Source organism: Gopherus evgoodei, chromosome 1, assembly GCF_007399415.2.
Source record: "Gopherus evgoodei ecotype Sinaloan lineage chromosome 1, rGopEvg1_v1.p, whole genome shotgun sequence".
NCBI lineage: Eukaryota > Metazoa > Chordata > Testudines > Testudinidae > Gopherus > Gopherus evgoodei.
The window spans coordinates 1,842,133-1,864,461 of NC_044322.1; the positions used below are offsets into that span (position 1 = coordinate 1,842,133).

Genomic DNA, 22,329 nt, shown 5'->3' on the forward strand with positions numbered 1-22,329 from the left:
CTTTTGCGAGGCTCACATCAATGTCTTTCCTTTCAATAAAACATAACACATGGAATGAAGAGAACCTGTAAATTAAATACATATGATGGGGCCAATCTCAGCTCTGGAAGAAGTGTACTGACATTTTGTTGAGCTCATCAGTCATGTTGAAATAACACTAATCATACAAATCCTTAAATCTTTCTGTGCAAAATCATTTAGAGTTTTAAGAATGTCAATACACGTCCCGAGTAATGAAGCCCACTTGGTTACAAGTATCCTACCTGTTGTACATTCTGCCGTGAAGCACCTAATATATCTGGCTGCAGAGCACATGCTCTCAGCCTAGGAATGCCTGGCATGTTAAGCTGCATGTAGCAAGATGTACCTCACACATTCAGCAGCACATTCTGGGTATTCAGCCTGGATGCATGTAATACATTGGGGAACATTACCACCAGCTTCAGAGCCAGAGCCTCAGCATCTACACAGAATCATTCCAGTATTACACCAGTGTGACTGACAGTAGATTTGGCCCAAAGCTTTCCATTTGCTTTAAAAATCTCCTACTTAGAAAGATCCTGATTAGCTTTAATGTAAACTACCCCAGCTTACCTGAACCCTGGCTGTGTCTTCTTCCTTCTCAGCACATGCTGAAGTCACACACAAACTGCAGGGCTCTGCACTCAGCGGGGATCAGCTGGGGGAGAGAATTTATATCTTTTAATGACACCCTGCTGACTTCATTCTCCATGTGGGAGTTGAGACACTTGGGTCACCAGAAAGATACGTTTGGTGGGGGCTGTGGCTCGAGCTGTTTGGGGGGCCTGGGGTAAGGGCAAAAATAATGAGATCTGAGCTGTGTCCTATTTCCAGAAATAGAGAGTAAAATGTGGTGTCGTCAAATAATTTGTATTTTATATTAGAGGGAAAAACCAAGAAGAAAAAAATCCAAAGAAAAAAGTCTCCAAGAGGAAGCAGGAGAGAAAAGATTCAGAAAATATTTAAACAAGCCACCTAACTGAACCCTTCTAGTATCTCTGTGCATCAGAGTGTTTGAAATGTAAATTCACTTGCTTCCAGGCTCTCTGTCTAGGATTCATATAAATGCTACTATCTAGTCTCTCATCTCCAGGGCACTTTTACTTGCTTACTTTATGAAATGAAGATTTAAGCTAGTTCAATAAACTCTTTAGGAAATCTCTGGCTTTAAGCAGAGGCTGAATGCCAATCTAACGTGTGTGGCTAAGATGACACCTCTCTCACTATAAAACATCTATGATCTCCCCATCTGTTTACACAGATCTCGGAATGTAGTTTTGCGGCTTCTACTTTGCTTCTAAACGTGTGTACCAATTTTTTTCTATTATATGCAAAAGACAGCTATAAATGTAAATTCAGGTGATTTCTGCCTGACATAGAGTATTTGAAAGAAATCGCTAAATCAGTGGTCCAGAAACTTTTGAGAGTCAAGCCCTCCCCCTTATCCCTGTCCCCGGCCTCACGCCCGCACCCCCCCAGAGCTGGTCTGGGAACGGGGCTGTGGTTTGGGGGTAGGAGAACAAGATGAACAGGGGTGTATGGGGGCTGAGGCTGGGGCTGCAGTTGGGAATGGATTTGGGGCTGCCTGTATCACCACTGGGCTGGGAATTGAGCCACAGCCAGAGGCCAAAGCTGTTGGCTGGAACAGGGGCAGGAGTGGAGCTGCAACCAGGTCTTGGTGAGGGCTGGCAGCTGGGACCTCAGCTGGGTGTGGAGCCCTGCCGAGGCAAGGGATGGGGTCAGGCACGGGGCCGTGAGCTAGGGACATGGCTGGGGATGGAGCTGGAGAAGAACTGGGGGTGGGAATAGTCTTGGTGCTCATGGCCGGCGCTACCATTTAGGCAACCTAGGCAATGGTCCAGGGTGCCAGAATTTTTGGGGGGGCGCTATTTTGCCAGGGGGGCGGCACGCGGGTCCAGTGGACCTATCGCAGTGATGCCGGCGGATGCTCCGCTGCTGGAAAGGCTCCGGTGGAGCTGCCACAGTCATTTTGGCGGATGGTGCGCTGGTCTAAAGACTCCAGAGGACCTACCGCAGTCATGCCTGCGGCAGCTCCACCAGAGCCTTTAGACCAGCGGACCGTCCGCTGGCATGACTGCGGTAGGTCCACTGGACCTGCGGGAGGCGGTGAAATGGCCATCCGCCTAGAGCATCAGAAACCCTGGCGCCGCTCCTGCTGGTGGTGCTACATCCCCATCCCCTGTGGGGGCTGGCCCAGGCCCTGCTATGCCCCCCCGGATGTTCCTCCCTGCAACCCTAGGGGAATGCACCCCAAAATTTGGGGATCTCTGCTCTAATTGCAAATGTGATTATTAGAAACTGTGACTTATAAATGAACAAACCAGTTCATCAGACGGCAAATATGAGAAAAGTGTTGGTACAAGAAGAACCACCTGTGACTCAAAATAGTGTGGGAGTCACCTCCTTGAATTGATACCAAAACAATTATGACAAGTTACCCTCCCAGGCTTTGCTTCTCTATGCTCTAAACTATACTGACCTGGGATAAAATCACTTGTCACTCAACATCTTAAAACATCCCCTTTGCCCACTAAACAGACACAAGCTTAATCCTAGAGGGCAGTGTCTGGTGGTACATGGCTGAATTACGGACAAAGATGGTGTTTTCTCTTTTGAAAACAAAAATGGGGATTTCAGACCCAATGAGGGTTTTTTATGGAACTCGGTAACATCAAAACAACAAAACGCTGCTCTGAATTGTTCTGAGAGCCCAGCAAGTGGATTGGAGACTCTCTTCTCATAGACTCATAGACTCTAAGGTCAGAAGGGACCATTATGATCATCTACTCTGACCTCCTGCACAATGCAGGCCACAGAATCTCACCCATCCACTCCTGGAACAACCCCATAATCTATGTCTGAGTTACTGAAGTCTTCAAATTGTGGTTTAAAGACCTCAAGCTGCAGAGAATCCTCCAGCAAGTGACCCATGCCCCATGCTGCAGAGGAAGGCGAAAATCTTCCAGGGCCTCTGCCAATCTGCCCTGCAGGAAAATTCCTTCCCGATCCCAGATATGGTGATCGGCTAAACCCTGAGCATGTGGGCAAGACTCACCAGCCAGCATCCAGGAAAGAATTCTCTGTAGTAACTCAGATCCCAACCCATCTATCATCCCATCACAGACCACTGGACATACATACCTGCTGATAATCAAAGATCAGTTGCCAAATTAATTGTCCACATTGGTACTGAGCTTAAATAATTCCTCTCCCTCTCTAATATTTATCCCTCTGATATATTTATATAGAACAATCATATCTCCCTTTAGCCTTCTTTTGGTTAGGCTAAACAAGCCAAGCTCTTTGAGTCTCCTTTCATAAGATAGGTTTTCCATTCCTCGGATCATCCTAGTAGCCCTTCTCTGTACCTGGTCCAGTTTGAATTCATCCTTCTTAAACATGGGAAACCACAATTGTATAACGGTGCTAACACCTCTTTATCTCTGCTGGAAATACCTCGCCTGATGCATCCTAAAACCGCATTAACTTTTTTAGAGGCCATAACACATTGGCGGCTTATAGTCATCGTCCAAGGTCCTTCTCCTCCTCTGTTACTTCCAACTGATGTGTCCCCAATTTATAACTAAAATTCTTGTTATTACTCCCTAAATGCATGACTTGCACTTTTCACTATTAAATTTCATCCTATTACTATTACTCCAGTTTACAAGGTCATCCAGATCTTCCTGTATGATATCCCAGTCCTTCTCTGTGTTAGCAATACCTGCCAGCTTTGTGTCATCCGCAAACTTTATTAGCACATCCCCACTTTTTGTGCCAAGGTCAGTAATAAACAGATTAATTAAGATTGGTCCCAAAACCGATCCCTGAAGAACTCCACTCTCTTCTGAGAGGCTCCCGGCTAATTTAATGCATTCCCCACATCCCCTCTTCTCTGTGTTTATATCAAGGTTTTCAGCACCTGTTTCCCACCTTTGCACCATCTTAGGAAGTAAAGACGCAGGAGAGGTTTTCTGAGTAACTCAGACAGCATGTTTGTGGGGGCTTTGTATACGCTGGGATGGGAAGTCCACCTCCGACTCCCAGGGAGCCATACACCGTCCCCTCATGAGCTTAGCGCTGCTGCCGGAAGGTGATCTTGGCCATGCCTTGTCCTCACTCTGTCCCTTGTGTGTAGCACTGGTAATAAAGAGGAGTGTGAAAGTTCCTTGCACCTTCTCTTGCTTGCTGGAACATTTGGTCTTTATTACTGACACACCCAGCCACAGCCATGGGGGTGCATACTGCAGGAACAAATGCTGTATCTGACCCTGACATTCCCTCAGCTCCGAGATGCCGCGACACACCCAGGGCCATTTAGGCACCAGAATAAGTGCTGAGTGCTGGGCTCTTCTGTCCCAAACGTACCACCATGGAAGCTGCTGGTGCCAACCTTTTTTCTGTGTGTGGAAATCTGGCCTTAGTTGGGGTGTCTGAACATTTGAGAGTCTGTCCCCAGCTGTTTAACCCTACCACACAGCAGCACACGCACCAGGTCGAGAAAGGTGTATCTATATCAAAGAGCACTTTGAAAATCCTCAAATCCTTACCAGAGTGATCTCAGGAACAAAGTATTTAAAGTTCACTTTCTGATACTGTCAATAAATAAATGAAACAGAGTGTTGTCTGTAGGTGCGTGTGTGTGTGCGTGAGTGTGTGTGTGTGTGTGTGTGAATAAAATACTCGGGAAACAGTCTTGCTCCACTTTGCTCTCACCTTTGTTCCTGTTGTCTAATATATGCTGGGTAGCATATAGATATATATCACATTCATAATCTGTATTATCTGCACCGTACATATACTAGTAGTACGCATTAAGTATCAATAACATTAACTAGAAATCTCATAAGAAAAGAACTAGATAAGTTCAAAAAAGAACTAGATAAATTCATGGAGAGTAGGTCCATCAATGGCTATTAGCCAGGATGGGCAAGGGTGGGGTCCCCAGCCTCTGTTTGTGAGAAGCTGGGAATGGGCAACAGGGGCTGGATCACTTAATGGTGGTTAACCTAGTGAGAAGGGCTTGAAACTAGGTTCGAAGGGGACAGGTGAGCAAAGCCCATAGGAAGGCGAGAACATGGAGACCTGGAAAAAGGGTTTGAATTTGTGGATGCATAGACTGTTATATACTTTTGTTTCTATGCCTTAGTACAAGCCAGGGAAGTATTTTCACGGATCAGTACCTGGAATGCTAATATCTAAAACAAAGCTAAGGAAGGAACAGAACAACAAGATAGGGAACAGGAAGAAATTGATGGGTTGGATTTTAGTGATATGTAAAGAAATGTGTAACGTGTAAAATCATATAAATAATAGCAGCTGAAATTTGTAATGAGGGAGATCACCGTCAGCGTAAGGTGAATGCAGAATCGTTGCACGGGACAGATCTTTGGAGACTGGTATTGTATCAAATCTTTTTCCTGTGCCATATCAATTAACTTGCCTGACATTGGGCTCTTGAGTATATTTTATAACAAAACAATGAACCAAAATACTGTCAAATGATACAATTTATCAACAATTCCAGAGAGTTTGAATAACCACCCTGCAGAGATCCTATGGGCCAAATTCCCTGGAAAACTTCTGATTTCTGGCACCCTGTGGAGTAGCATAAAGAGAAATGGTCCCTTGGCGTCCACAACAGAGCTTCTCCGTGGCTACCCTCCCATGTCTGAGGCCCTTTCCCCATAGCGCCAGGGGGCCATGGGCGGAGTTTGAAGGACTATGGGGGGCACTTCCCCCCACTGACCCTAGCCTACTCTCTCTTACGCTGGGGAGTAGGGAGGGAAGGGGGATGAACTCATTGCCTTTCTTGCCATCCCTCTCCCCTCCCCGATCTCTATCACTGCTGACAACACCTGCAGCCTCGCAGTCACTCAGGGCTATGACCTGGCAGACGTCTTTGACTCCTCCAACCTGCGTGTGCAGGGTGTATCCAAGTGCTGTCACATCACTCTCCATCATGTTCCTAAGATCCTACCCTTCTATCTACACAACAAAAGCTCTCCTCCATCTCCATCTCCTCATCATCTCCAGCCTTGGTTCCGGCAACCTCCTCCACTCTGGTCCACATGGCCCTTCTCACACCTCCAAAGCACAAAATCCCTCCACAGGGTCCTTGTCCTTATCTTAAGGGTCCTTCACAGCTCTATCTCCTTACTGATCCACACTTTTCTATTCTCGTGTTGTCTCCTATCTCCTCCACTCTGCCAGGGACGGCGCAACCACCCGTCTGTGTTTCCCACACTGCATTCATAGTATAGAACAGCCCCCCTGAACCAGCCCACTCCCCATTCCTGCTTCACACCCTCAAGATCAACACCACCAAGGAACAATGGACCATCGGGTAGAGCTGATATGCATGTATTTAACATAACAGATGCATATAATGGCAGGGGAAAATGGTTCATATTTTGGTTTGTGTTCCTTTATCTCCCCCTCCGTATGTTACAGAGGTCTTAATGTTGATGAAGAAAAGTCTCTGTGTGCATGCATGTATGTGTGTGTGTGTGTGTGAGATAGTGTGTGCGTCTGTACAGTGCCTTGCACATTCTGAATGCTATCTGACGATCAATAATTCTCAATATCTAGAGTATGTACAAAATCCCCCCAAACTTCCCTAGCATTTGGTGGAGGAATTTTAACATGTATCTCCTGGCTCCATCCTGTCATTAGCTCTCAGGACTTTCCACCTTTGTTTGCACCCACAATGATCTGCCAACAGGAATGTGGGCACGGAGGCCCCTGATTTGCGGGGGCAGTTATTTCCAGGTGCAAATGATGCCTTCAGAAAGGAAGCCAGGTTTTAAAAAAAAGCAAGACTCAGATGTAATCTGCATAGTCTCTTGCACATAAACTGCATTCCACAATCCCTTTCAGAATCCCAGCACCTTAACAATAAGGAACTAGGGCCAATGCTGAAGTTAAGTGCGACACCTAAGATTGAGAATGTGGTGCTAAGTGGTTCTTTAGCAGTTTCACAGGCAGATGACCTGTATCCATGTTCTCGCAGACTAGAGTAAATGCTCTGTCTCCATAAGAAAATCTGAGGGGGTTCCCTACTCCCAAAGGCAAAAAACCTGCCTTTGATGAGCCAGATTCTGCATTGGTACATGGTCCTTGGCCTTTTCCTCCCCACCTGCCTTACACATGCAAACTTTGAGAACCAAAGTGTGTTTGCGGAGCCAATCTTCTATTTATTTCTACATGGACGCTTCTAGCTAACACAAAGCCATGCAGGGCCAGCTTTTGAAACAACTACAACTGCTCAACAATTTTCTAATGAAAAATGGGCCTTTCTCCATGATTTTCTGTTTCTTCAAATATATCAGCAAACCAAACCAACAAGCCCTTTTGGGGGGTTTGGTTACTTGGGATTTTGTTGTTTTCAGATTTTCTGGGGGTTTTCTATGAGTTGTTTTCATGTATTGTTCTTCCTTCCTTCTCTCTTCCCCCTGCCCCCCGTTTTCTTCAAAGGCAAAATTGAGGGGGAGGAGAAGCAAAAAAAACAAAAAATGTGAACAAAATTTTAATAGATGAAAAATCACCTCCTTTCCTAAAGCTGTGCCATGAAAATGGCATGGAAATTTTCAGAGGAGTTTGCAAACTTTTTTTTCTCATATTTTTTTGACGATCTCTAGAAATGACTTTATCTGGTGCAAAGGGTGGTGGAACATATCTAGAATAGAAGTCAATACAGAACACGGATTATGGTCCAAAGAAAACTGATTTTAGAAAAGCTTCCCTGAGCTCCGGAGGGCAGGATGAGCAGCTCACAAGGCCCCTGCCCACAACAACAGCCTTTTAATTAATTCTGCCCACCACACTCCCTGGAAAGGAGGTACTTACAGCTTGTTGTGACTCATTCCTAACTGCACACTCTGCATACCCAGACACAGACACATCGCAAGGCAGGCCTGTGCTTTATCTAAAACCCAGTTTATGGAATTCATAATGGACCAGAGGAGCTGTGTGTATATTCCTCCACATTCAGGGAGGGACTGCTGGACAGTTCTCTGTGCAGCGCAGGACAATACAATTTTGGGTTTACACTCCTGATGGGGTGTGTATTTCAGCGCCAGGCAATTCCTGAGCTGAGTCTTCCTATGCAGAGCTGATCTCAGTGTCTGTGGCTTTCTGCAGCTGGATGTGTCCCTACCCGTGTGTGTGCTGTAGGAGGCTTGAGGGCCTGTATCATAACATTTTTTCCCAGATCTGGACCTTAGCGTCCAAAATATGGGTGTTAGCATGAAAACCTCCAAGCTTAGTTACCAGCTTGGACCTGATAACGCTGCCAACAGCCAGGGATTTATACAGTGCCTAGTTCACTGTGGTCTCCCCAAAACCTTCCCTGGGGGACCCCAAGACTCAGATTCCTTGAGTCTCACAACAAAGGGGAATAAACTATTTCCCTTTCCCCTCCTCCCCTCCAGGTGTTCCCTCCCTGGGTTCCTGGAGAGATATACAGAAGCAAGCTCCGTGAATCTAAACAGAGGGATTCCACCCTCCCTGTTTCCAGTCCTGGAAAACAGAAGTACCGAGAGAGCTAATCTCTCTTCCCCCCTCACCCAGAGAGTATGCAAAGTCAGGCTTAGTAAATCTAACACAAAGAGATTTTCCCCCTGACTTCTTCCTCCCACAAATTCCCTGGTGAGCTGCAGACTCAATTCCCTGGAGTCCCCACTAAAGAAAAACTCCAACAGGTCTTAAAAAGAAAGCTTTATATAAAAAGAAAGAAAAATACATTAAAAATAGTCTCTGTATAAGGTGAAAATATACAGGGTCAATTGCTTAAGAAAAAAAAGTGAATAAACAGCCTTATCCAAAAAGAATACAATTCAAAACACTCCAGCAACTACATACATGTAAATACAAAAAAACAATATAAACCTATTGTCTTACTATCTTTGTACTTACAACTTGGAAACAGAAGATTAGAAAGCTGGAGATAGAGAAATCACTCTCAGAGCCGAGAGGGTCAGACACAAGACAAAGAACAAAGAACTCACACTCAAAACTTCCCTCCACCCAGATTTGAAAAAGTCTTGTTTCCTGATTGGTCCTCTGGTCAGGTGTTTCAGGTTCCCTGTGTTAACCCTTTACAGGTAAAAGAACATTAACCCTTAGCTATCTGTTTATGACAGCCTGGCTCAGCAGGACAGTGTAAGAGAACCCAGGCTGGTAGAACAGGCGGGCTCAGTGATACCCCAGTACATCAGGTGGCATCCCAGAGGAGGGAGAGGTCTATCACACAGGGCTGTGTCAGGGTTCCAAAGAGCAACACCTCTGACATTTGTCTATAATAGGCTTCTTACCCTGTAACACGGACACAGCTGAGCACAGCGGTGCCTGGGCTCAAACTCACACAGGTTTCAGCACAGGCTGCTTCCTCAAGAAAGGGGCAAACAGATGGGAAGATGTTCTCAGAGACACAGGGAAACTAGGCTGGGTCCCAAGAGCTCCGTGGCTTCCCAAAAGAATGTAAGCTGGGGCAGTTCTGTTCCTCTATCTCCAGAGCAAAGCCTGTCTAACTTAGCTTGTAGTGAGACGTGAGACAGATGAGTGTACATGTGTGACAGCTGCATGTTATTTTAAAACTATTTTATGTAATACTTTTTGCTGTTTACTAATAAACCTATTTGTTTTAAGGAAGCTGATTGCTCTGGTCACAAGCACCCAAAGGGAAGCCACTGAGATGTCCCATCAGACCTACTTAGTGATAAGCATTAGCATAGATGGGGTGTTGTTCCCAAATCCAAGAGTGGGACAATTGTGAGATTCCCCCCAAGGCAAGATAGGACCTGGTTTAGAGGATAAAGAAACCATATATTCCAGTGTCAAGGCTGATTCCCCACTCTGGCACTCTGAGTGCAGAAGGGAGGCCCACAAGGACTTTAAAAAATGAATACAGATCCTCCTGGCTTGGTTAGTAGTGCTGCCACCACCCAAGTGCAGAACCCCTTGGAGAGCTCAGGAAGGCGCATTTGGGAATTCCTTCTCGTGGGGCACCCTCAAGCCCTTTCATCCCTCCTCTGGGGAAGAGCTGAGAAAAGGGAAAAGAAAAAAAATCGGCTCTTGCTACCAGCTAACTGAAAAACAGGTGCACAGACCTCATAAAATACAGAAATCCTGACAGAAATCCTTCCTCTTCCTAGGCACAGGACAGTAGCAGAAAAATATGACTTGGACCTTAAAGAGGTAAGAACTCTTCTACATGTTGTGCTGTCACATGTAAAACCATCCCATCCTTTTGTGGCATCCTCCTAAACTACAGCAGAAGGTGGCTGGGATTTCAATGGGGTAATTCTGCCTAGTTGAAAAGAAATAAAAAAAGATCAAGCTCACTTGACTGTTCTGGGTTCAGATCAGGATTTATTATTATTTTGCCAGTGTACCTGGGAAGTGAAGGACACAAAGCAGGACATGATGCGCTTACAGGCTAAAATAGGCCTTTGGAGGTATCTGGTGCATTTGGCTGCACTGAAGCCATGCCCCAGCTATATGGGCCTGGGGTGGGATGGGACACAGGAGCTGGCTATACAGGGATCACTCACTCAGCGCTTAATAGTAATATCTAGCACTTGTCCTCAGTACATCTCAAAGTGCTTTAAAAGGCAGTCAGTGTCAGCACCCCCATTTTACATATGGGAAAACTGAGGCACAGGGTGATGAAGATACTTGGCCAAGATCACCCAACAGACCAGGGGCAGAGCCAGGATTAGAACCTAAGTCTTATCAGATGCTCTATCTGCTAGATCACACTGCCTCTCTACGTGCAGGCACCTCTGGGTGGGATGCCTCTGGCAGCAGTTTAACCACACTTTGAAATTGTGCACATGATTTTGAGGCAAGAAATGAAGCAACTATCAGGGCAGCATCATAGCAAGTATCTCAGGAATAACTTTACTGAAGTTAGGGGAGTTGGATGTCGTGAGGAGCATAGCAGTTGTTCTCCCCCTAGGGCTACCAGTAGCCATCCAGCGGCTAACCTCTGGGAAATCCTTACATTGTTTTCCCCATTTGTCTTTGACAGAGAATCCCATTGGACGATGGGCCTGACTCTGCCACAGCCTCACACCTCATGGCGACTTATAAACCTGTGAAAAGTGGGTGCAAATGCTACCAGATCCAAAGAGATGCATTTTACACACGTGTGAATGATGGCATGGGTGCAGGGCCAGTGTGAACAAGCCCCCTCAGTCTTTATTTGGGATCCTCTTTCTCTGGAACCTCTGGACTATCCTTCTGCGGATCTGCTTGGTCTTCAAGCTGTACACGATGGGGTTCATCACGGGTGGAACCAGCACATAGACATCGGCCATGAGGACGGGAACGAGGGGAGAGGCACTTTCCTCGAAACGATGGATCATGGAGATGCCAATCATGGGGATGTAGAAGATCAGGACGGCACAGATGTGGGATACGCAGGTGTTCAGAGCCTTGAGGCGCTAATCCTTGGATGCAGTGCTCAACACAGTCATAACAATCATGACATAGGATAGTACAATGAGCAGCGCATCTAAGCCCATCATGGTGATGACCACAAACAAGCCATAGATGCTGTTGATCATCCTGTTGGAGCAGGCCAGCTTCATGACATCCTGGTGCAGGCAGAAGGAGTGGGAGAGGACATTGGGAAGACAATACCGCAGCCGCCGGAGGAGAATAGGGGTTGGCATTACCATGACCACGCTCCTTGCCATGAGAACCAGCCCTATCCTGGCAACAGTGGCATTGGTTAAGATTGAGGCATACCTCAGGGGCTTGTGAATGGCCACAAAGCGGTCAAAGGCCATGGCCAGCAACACGGCTGACTCCATGACAGAGAAGGTGTGGATGAAGTACAGCTGGGCAAAGCAAGCATCAGCATTAACCTTCCTGGAATTAAGCAGGAAGATGCTCAGCATTGTGGGCAGTGTGGAAGCTGACAGGCCCAGGTCAGTGAGTGCCAGCATGCTCAGGAAATAGTACATGGGCTGGTGGAGGCTCAGCTCCGCCTGTATAATGAACAGGATGGTGCAGTTCCCTAGGACTGCCACAATATACAAGGAGCACAAAGGGATGGCGAGCCAGCCGTGTGCTTGTTCCAGCCCTGGGATGCCCACCAGGAGGAATACTGCAGGGCTGGCTGAGGTGTGATTGAAAGCTGCCATGCTACCGCGCCTGGGTCACCGACACCGTTCCCTAGAACAAGAAGCAATTTTGTTATTAAAGCCATGATTGGGTGCCACAGAATCTATTCACAACATAGTACAAGTCTCTTGAGCCAAACTCTTCCCAGGTGTACCTCCACTGATTCCCAAGCAATTGCTGCAGCAGTGAATTTGGGCTTCGCTGTTACTGGAGAGAGAGAAAAAAAAACACCTGTTCCCTTTTAGAAAGGCATCTTGTTTAGTTTTGACTAGCTGCAAGGACCTTGCAATCTCTCTTTGTTGTATGAAGTTGTGCATTCTGTGCATCACTTATGATTTCTCCTGAGGCAGCAAAATCCCACCCTGCCATTGGCTAACTGACTACATCACTGCTTCTTGGGAACAAGAGATCAGAGCTGTGTATTTCTAACGTACCACAGCTTCAATCAAGTTAATACATCTCTATCGTCTCATTCCAGAGCTCACATACCTTTCACCGGGGGGCCGACTCCTGAGGTCCCTGCTCAGGAGAAACTTCCACTGCAATCCATGGGAGTAAGGACTCAGTGACCACTAAGAGAGGGTTTTGGAGCTGGCCCAGTGACACAGATGAGCCTCATCCTTACCCCTGAAAGACTGTTCAGCATTGGTGAATGGGTGCTGAGAAGATACCGAACATACACTGTGGGTTCAAAGGTAGATTCCAGAAGCTAGGCACCCAAATCTGCATTTAGACACCCAGTTAAATCAGCCCTATTGCCAGAAGTGTGGCACCCTCACAGCTCTCAGTGGCTTCTTGAAGTGGACCTGGCAGTGTTCTTTATACTGTTGGCCTGTGGGGAGCAGTTGCTTTCTTCCCTCCCTTCCCCACTACCTCCAGCACACACATATCCACCCCCTCCCCCTCACTCTTTCACAGTCCGTGCACACAATTGACTCTTTTCAAAGGAAACGAATTTGCGTGGAGAACCTGAAACAGCAAGTTCGGCCTTTATTGCAAACTCTTGGTTTTAGTGAGAGCTGCAGATGGGATCCTCCTGGGTGGGCTCAGTTCTCCTCTCACATGCTACGAGCGATCCCACTGAAGTCAAAGTAGCTGCACCAATGGACAGGTCCCGCAGCAATGTTCCAAGACCCTCCTGGGGACTTTTGGGTACTACACTCCCAGCAGTAGCAGCTTACACCTTTTTTCACACACTGTAACATCCTGGCTGGCACCAACGTAAGGGAATGGAGTGTCAGAACCTCTGGACTGAAACTACCAGCCCCCTGTAGCCCAGTGGGCCAGCTTGCCTCTATTACGTTCGCTTTGCATTATACAGTACAAGCTTTGTTAGCCTGCACTTTAATATCCAGAAAACTCAGTTAACCGGCATCTGAGGCTGGAGCACTTGCAGGGTCCCAGCACTCAGTAACTCCTCCTCCCCCCTCCTACAGCTTCTGGAACACCAGAAATAAGCTCAGGAGGTAGAGAGAGGACCTGGGGCAGGGATGTTCGAGGGAAGAGGCAGAGCAGCTGCAGAATACTATGATTGGGGGCCAGGAGCACAGCACTGCAGCTGGCAGCAGGACCAGGTGTGCAGCTCCATGGCTGTAAGGGGGTTTATCCAGAGCGATATCAGCCAACCATAGAACATGAACTGACACAGGTTTCGGTCAGAACATCTGACCGGAAGGATGCAATTTTAATGGATTGATGTACATGATAATGGGGTGAAATCATAAATACACTAACCTATAGAAGAAGGACATCTTAACATTACAAAACCTAATTTTACCATACTAATTCCCCCCTACTGTTACTCACATCTTCTTGTCAACTGTTTGAAATGGGCCACCCACATTACCACTACAAAAGTCATTTTTCCTCCCTTGGTATTCTACTGTTATTTGAATTGTCTCATTAGACTGAACCTCGCCCCCCCCCCCCCCGATCTGGTAAGGCAACTCCCATCTTTTCGTGTACAATGTATAATATATAAATATACCTGCTACTGTATTTTCACTCCATGCATCTGATGAAGTGGGTTCTAGCCCACAAAAGCTTATGCCCAAATAAATTTTTTAGTCTCTAATGTGCCACAAGGACTCCTCGTTGCATCCCAGGGCAGCTGGGGAGAGAGATGTAGACCTTGGCAAGGGCCAGAGTGGTGGCCACTGGTGAAGATGAGAATGGTGACAGGGATGAGGAAGATAATGGTTAACGTTTCAGGTTGTTCTACAAGCGATGGAGTCGGTATGGATATTCACATGTACTATCTGTATTATCTCTATCTACCTTACTGTGCATATGTCTTGGCTCAATGCATTTGTAAATATAAAAGAGTTGCTATAGTGTAAGTGTTGCACCTGTGCACATCGGGGGTGCCCAGTCATATAAGAACTTTAATAAAAATCTGACTGAGCCTAATCTTGGGATAAGAACCTGTCAACCCTCAAAGTGATAAATTGGAATTTAATTCATAATCTTTAGACCAGGTTACACTCCAAAATAATAAATCCAGGGTCCCACTTCACTATGACCCATTGTGAATATAAGACGATGCACCGGCTTTTTGAGCTCTTTTCCTCTCCCTTTCACTGGCTATGACGCCAAGCATCTTCACTTCCTCTCTCCTTAGATTTACTCCTGCACAGCCTTCAGATTCATCTTCCTAACTGGAGTTTCTCCTTCCGACTGTATTGTCTGAATTCGCTGCTGGAGGTAGAGCGAGCACTGCAGTCTGCTGAATGGTTTTCTGTGTTCTTAGTGTATGTGACTGGCAGGTGTATCAACACTCTGCAAATCTGGTGTCAAACCAGGAAAGGCAATGGCACTGTTCCAGTTTTACACCAATGTAGGTGAGATCAGTCTCTGACATCTATTTTATATCAGTGTAAAATCACTGCTGGTAACATCTGAGGGTAACACAAAGATTGGTGAGGCAGTAAATAATGAGGTGAGGGCACCACCCCACAGAGCCATCCGGGCAAGCTGGGCCCATTCAAAAAACATGCATCTGAATACGGCCAAAAGCAAAGAGAGACATCTCAGACCAAGGAATTCAGGCAGGCCTACCGAACGGGGGATGATATCCTGGGAGGCAGTGACTCTGAAAGGGATTATGGGGTCATAGTGGACAAACGACTGAGCATGAGCTCCAGGGTGATGCTAGGGATGATGTGAACATTGGATATATGAACAGGGTAGTGATTAGGGTGCAGGGAGGGGATTTTACCTCTAGTGAGCATTGGTGAGACCGACACTGGGATGTTGCATCCAGCTCTGGTGCCATCATTTTTAAAAGGATGTTGACTAATTAGAGAGGGTGCTGAAAAGAGCCACATAAATGATTTGAGGGACAGAGAAAATGCCTCATGAGAGAGACTTAAAGAACTCAGTCCGTTCATCTTATTGAAAAGGAGAGCTGTGTAAGGACCTTTCTGGGGAGAACATGAAGGGTACTAATGGGCTCTTTAATCTAGCGGAGAAACACAGAACAAGAATCCCTGGCTGGAAGCTGAATTCAGACACGCTGAAATTAGACAAACAGGGATAGAGATGAACCATTGGAACAAACTCACACAGGAAGTGATGAATTTTCCATCTCTCAATGTCTTCACATCGAGACCGGACACCTTTCTGGAAGGTGTTTTAGCCAAGCAAATGTTTTGGTTTAGTCAAATGCAAGTTATTGGTTCCCACCCACAGCTGTAAACTCTCCTAGCCAGACATTATAAGTCTAATGCAGGAATTACCATGTGGAATTCTACGGTTTAGGGTAGGCAGGAGGTAAGACCAGATTATTGTTTATAATAAATTTTGATCTCACTCTGTTCAATATTAGACCAGATATTAGACCAAACTAGATTTGAACGATCGTGACCTTATTTCATTTGCTATGTGAACACAGAATATACTCCTGACCAGTGAGATGTGCATACCTGGTATCTTGTGGACACCGTGCTCTTCCGCAGTAGGATCATGGAAAGTATGTAGGGGAACCCTGTTTTCAGACATTCAGGGTGAAGCCCTAATAGCAGGCTTGAGAATTGACACTGCATAAGGAATTTTCTCAAAGTCCCTTTTCAAGCTTTGTGAGTGCTTGACCTTCCCTTAAGCATCTTAATCCATTAATGAAGCCTCACGATACACCTGTGAGACTGGTGAGTCAGTAGCATTAGTCCCACTTTTAGAACTGTACAAGATTCACGGTATTCTGGGGCAGCTTCTCCCTTCCAGCACGCTAGTATAAATCTGGAGTCAAACCAGGAAAGACAATGTCAGATGTACCCCAGTGTAACTGAGCTCAGAATACAACCCATGTATTGCACAGACCCATTTATTGCTCTGGAAGAACTGACATACTCACCAAATTCAGGCATGAACAGAGAGCAGGAAATGGGGATGGTCTTCACCAGACAAGGGTGAGATGCACTGTAGGGTTTTCATGCAGAGCATGCCTTGCCTGTCAGGCTCTCCCAGGAACACTGTTATATGGGTTTCCTCAAAAACTCCCCAGGGGCTGCTGATCATCTGGGAACAAAACATTTCTGTGTGTTCTTTAACCCTATAAGTGCTGCACACCAAGCTCCAGATCTTTAGCTAGTGCTAATCAGCGTAGCTCCATTGACCTCCATGGAGCTGCACATGAGTTCAGGATCTGGCCCATTGACACGAGTGGTGCTACACTTGTTTACACCAGCTAAGGGTCTGATCCTTGGAGCTCAACAGAACTACATCAGGTTACACCAGCTGATGATCTGATCCATTGATATCACTGGAGCTAGGCCAATTTACACCGGTTAAGTATCTGGTCCATTGACATCAGTGGTGCTACATGCAGTTACACCAGCTGAGGATCTGGACCCAAACTATTAAACCATAGTAAGGGCATCTATATCCTTTAATGTGCTATGTTCTTAGTTGTCAATTCTCAGTGTTCTTCTCCAATCTCATAAACAGATGGTTAAGGGTTAATTTCTCTTTTACCTGTAAAGGGTTAACTAGTTCAGTAAATGTGGAACACCTGACCAGAGCACCAATCAGGAGACAAGATTCTTTCAAATCTTGGTGGAGGGAAGCCTTTGTTTGTGGGGTTTTTTTGTGTTTGTTCTCTCTGGGGGCTAGGAGAAGCCAGACATGCATCCAAGTTCCTCCAATCTTTCTGAAAAAGTCTCTTCTGCTAAATTTAGTAAGTACTAGTTAGAAAGGCGATTTAGTCTTTTGATTAGTTTTCTTTATTTGCAAATGTGTATTTTGCTGGAAGGATTGTATTTCTGTTTGCAGCAACTTATATTTGTGCTGGGGGGAGGATTCTCTCTAGTCTCTATAAGCTGAAAGACCCCGTAACATCTTCCATCTTGATTTTACAGAGATAATTTTTACTTTTTTTCTTTCTTTTATTAAAAGCTTTTCTTTTTAAGAACCTGACTGATTTTTTTATTCTTGTGTAAGACTCAAGGGGAGGGGGTCTGCACTCACCAGGGAATTGGTGGGAAAAAGGAGAGAAGGGGAGAGGAAAAGCCTGATTTCTCTCTGCGTTAGGAATCTGTCTCTCTCAGGGAGTGCTATCACCCTTATATCAGGTAAGCTGGTGAAAAGTAGCCAGCTGTTGCAAGCCAAACATATAGCAGTGACATGCATGCATGGGGCCATGAGCCATTACCCCACCATCCCAGTTGGGGAGGAGGGAGTCTGAAGAGCAGCCTGAGACCGCAAAGGAACTTGGGGACCTGGGCAAAGAGGGTCATGGGGTAAGGCCCACTAGCCCAAAGAATAGGGGGATGGCCTGAGATGGATATAGGCATTATGCCTGTGGGGAATTAGGACATATAACCGCCAGTACCCTAATGTGCAGGAGCCCGTGCAGTGCAATCTAGGGGATCATGAAGATCTTTGCATCTTGATAAACTTTGTGGGAGTCGTGATGGTCCACTGTAGAGTCATGCGGCCAGTTAGGAAGTGCTGTCAGGCTGGTCTCTGGGAAAATAGTGCGGCAGGACCAGCTGTCTCGTGCCAAGCGCACCAGAATAACCTGTGTACATGGTGCTGTCAATTATTATCCTACCATCCCTGTACAAACTGAGGTCCAGGGGAATACCACAAGGGTAACGGTGGGGAAGTCCTGAAACGCCCATATTTGGTCCTTATAGGATGAGACATCCCAGTATTAGGAGGGGTACGCCCCATAGATGAGTCAGAGGAGGATAGTAACCTCGTGATTGATACAATGACCCCAGTAACTAGCCCTCTCCTGGTCTTCTGTGAATTAGCCCAGGACTTGTTCTCTAAGCCTGGGAAGCTCCGGAAGAATAGGCCAGAAAGGAGGACAGACAAAAGGCTGGGAACCAGGATCCTGGCCTAGAACCAAAAGGCTGTGCTTGTGGGGAAGAATTCATGTCCAGCTGGCAGAGGGGCAACACAGAGGGTCGATAAGCTGGACCCAGTGCCACGGAGACCAACCCTGAGAGGGAAACAGAAGTAGGTCCTCTTGAATTTGGGCATATTGGACCCTCACTTGAGACTTTGGGGCAGGATCAAACCAATGATCCACTGTACAATAAGATTAGAAAAGAGGTAGTTGAGGTGAATGGGGTCCTGGTGGAGGGGAAAACCAAAGGCCCAGGGACATATTTCATGATACAAAGGGATCTGCTATGTAGGGTAGTCCTACCACAAGAGCAAGAGGTGGAGCAGCTGTTGGTACCTCGAAGGCACCAGAGAGCAGTGTTGGACCTAGCTAATAGTCATGTGTTTGGAGGACACCTAGGGATAGATAAAACCCCCAATCAAATCCTATGGATGTTCTTTTGGCCGGGAGTTTATATGGCAGTCTGACAATATTGCACCTCCTGCCCAAAATGTCAATTGCATGGCCTCTGACTGCACTTAAGGGGCCCTTTAGTACCTCTGCCAATTATCAAAGTCTCATTCAAGAGGATAGCCATGGCTGATAGGCCCACTGAAGAAGTCAACCTGGGGCCATCAGAGTGTGCTCGTTTTTCTGGACTATGCCACCTGGTACCCAAAAGCTGCACCCCTACGAAACACAACGTCCAAGATGATAGCTAAGGAATTACTCCAAATTTTCTCTAGGGTAGGGATATCCAAAGAGATCTTGATGGATCAAGGAACCCCCTTCTTGTCAAAATTGATGAAGGACTTGTGTGCAATGCTAAACAAACGGGCCCTAAGAATGTCAGTCTACCACTCACAGACTGTTGGCCTTGTTCAAAATTTTAATAGGACACTGAAGAAAATGATATGTAAAGTGGTGAACCAGGATGGGAAGAACTGGGATACCTTACTACCCTACCTGATCTTTGTTAGAATGGAGGTTCCCCAGACTTCAACCAAGTTTTCCCTTTTCAAACTGTTATATGGTCGCCACACTTGAGGCATACTGGACATTGCCAAGGAGGGCTTCAAAGAACAGTCTAACCAGGAAAGAAGCATCATTGAGCATGTGATGCAGATGAAAGATAGGATAGCCCAAGTCACCCCCATAGTGCGGGAACACATGGAGAAGGCACAAGAGGCCCAAGAGACCTATTACAATCGCCAAGCAATGACCCAAAAATTCCAAGTGGGAAATCGGGTAATGGTGCTGATGCCCACTGCTGAGAGCAAGCTCCTGGCCAGATGGCAGGGACCATATGAAGTAACAGAAGCCATTGGAGAGGTCATCTGTAAGGGATTTTACGAACACCTGTCTTATGAATGACCAATTATATGAACCATATTTCCTGATGGAAAAGAAATCACATAATGAAGGTGATGTTGATGAAGAACAAACTGATATCCCTTTACCCTCCAAATGCCTTCAGTGCTTTGGAAATCATTTTGCAGTGGTTTTGAAGAACAAGAAGAAAGCAATGCACTGCATCATACTGCAGCTTATGCACTGACCTACTGCAATTTTGAGATGCTCAATGTTGTGAACTTTCAATTTTGTGAACTGATCAATCCGCAATTAATCTGTCAAACAGGGGATCTACTGTACAAGGGCAAAGAACCATCACAACTTATTTTAAGAACCAGTGTTAGCTAACAGCTTTCCAAAGAGTAAATTCAGATTTACTATCTGTTTTAGGAGTTAAAATCTGCTAGCCGTAAAGTTAGTTTAAAAAGTATTGAAGTTAAACAAGTATTTGCTGTAAAACATGGACCTATCTAATCTACCTATTTATCTATCCTAATACACTGCCCTAGCTATCTAATCTATCTATCTATCCTAATACACCCCCCATCTATCTATCTATCTATCTATCTATCTATCTATCTATCCTAATACACACCCCTATCTATCTATCTATCTATCTACCTATCTATCTACCCTAATACACCCCCTATCTAGGGTGACCAGACAGCAAATGTGAAAAATCAGGATCAGCAGTGGGGGGTAATAGGAGCCTATATAAGAAAAAGACCCCAAAATCGGGACTGTCCCTATAAAATCGGGACATCTGGTCACCCTACCCCTATCTAATCTATCTATCTATCTATCTAACCTAATACACCCCCTATTTATCTAATCTATCTATCTATCCTAGTACACCCCCTATCTATCTAATCTATTTATCCTAATACACCCCCATCTATCTATCTATCCTAATACAGCCCCCTATCTATCTATGTATCTCTCTCTCTCTCTCTCTTCATACACACTCATCTCACTTTCCCTCCCCCTTCCCCCGCCCATATATACCTAGCTAGCTGGCCAGATCCTCAGCTGGTTCAAAGGGGTGTAGCTCCAGTGTTTTCAGTGGAGCTCCCTCAGTTTACACCCACTGGAGTGTGTTGTGTGTTTGCACACAGAGTACAGTCCAGAGGATGGCAAGACCTGTGGAAAGTTAATATTCAGACGTGGCGGGGGGGGCAGGGTTCTAAACTTAGAAGCATGTTGCTGTGTGGAAAGAGACAGAGCTGCAGATTTTCCCTGCGGGCTGGAGTTGCCCAAGGGCCGTGCGTTGGAGGAGCTATAAATACTGGCATGCTCTGAGCCTGGCATCCCCGGGAAGTTACCTTCAAGCCTCGCAGCTAATGCCGAACGGTGCTGAGCAGGTGACTGAGAAGGCTCCGGATCTCCAGTTCCCTGAGGCAGCACAGATACTGTCGTCATGGCTGAGAAGTGAGTTGGCTGCATGCTGTAGCAATGTGCTTCTCGTGGCACAGGTAGATGAAGAATGTTCCCCATAACTCGGTTTAGCTGAGCCCAGGCGGGGCAATGTATTGAACAGAAAATGTCTCTCTCCATCTCCAGTACTTATATGGCCCCAGCACTAGAGTAGCTGAGAGCCTCATGGTCTTAGATGGATGGAGCCTCACTCACCCCAGTTATCACCAATGTACACTTGGGGAAACTGAGGCACAGGGAGACCAATGACTAAATGACCTGCCATGGTCACATAAGGAGTGTGTAGCAAAGCTGGCAATTCAACAAGCTCTTCTGAGTCCCACCCTGGTGCCCTAACCACTGGACCATCATTTCTGAGCCTTTGGGTATATTTAAAGAGAGGTAAAAGCAGCAAAGAACCCTGTGGCACCTTATAGACTAACAGACGTTTTGGAGCTTGATCTTTCGTGGGTGAATACCCACTTTGTCAGATGCATGTAGTGGAAATTTCCAGGGGCAAGTATATATATGCATGCAAGCTAGAGATAATGAGGTAGTTCAATCAGGGAGGATGAGGCACTGTTCTAGCAGTTGAGGTGTGAAAACCAAGGGAGGAGAAACTGGTTTTGTAATTGGCAAGCCATTCACAGTCTTTGTTTAATCCTGAGCTGATGGTGTCAAATTTGCAGATGAACTGAAGCTCAGCACTTTCTGTTTGAAGTTTGGGCCTGAAGTTTTTTTGCTGAAGGATGGCCACCTTAAGGTCTGCTATAGTGTGGCCGGGGAGGTTGAAGTGTTCTCCTGCAGGTTTTTGTATATTGCCATTCCTAATATCTGATTTGTGTCCGTTTATTCTTTTCTGTAGTGACTGTCCAGTTTGGCCGATGTACATAGCAGAGGGGCATTGCTGACGTATGATGGCGTATATTACATTGGTGGACGTGCAGGTGAATGAACCGGTGATGGTGTGGCTGATCTGGTTAGGTCCTGTGATGGTGTCGCTGGTGTAGATATGTGGGCAGAGTTGGCATCGAGGTTTGTTGCATGGATTGGTTCCT

At 46.1% G+C, this 22,329-nt stretch overlaps 1 pseudogene; it reads right to left on the reverse strand.

The window, feature by feature from the left end:
* Positions 1-11,237: 11,237 nt before the first annotated feature.
* Positions 11,238-12,194, reverse strand: LOC115648182 (annotated as a pseudogene).
* Between the last annotated feature and the right edge of the window lie 10,135 nt (positions 12,195-22,329).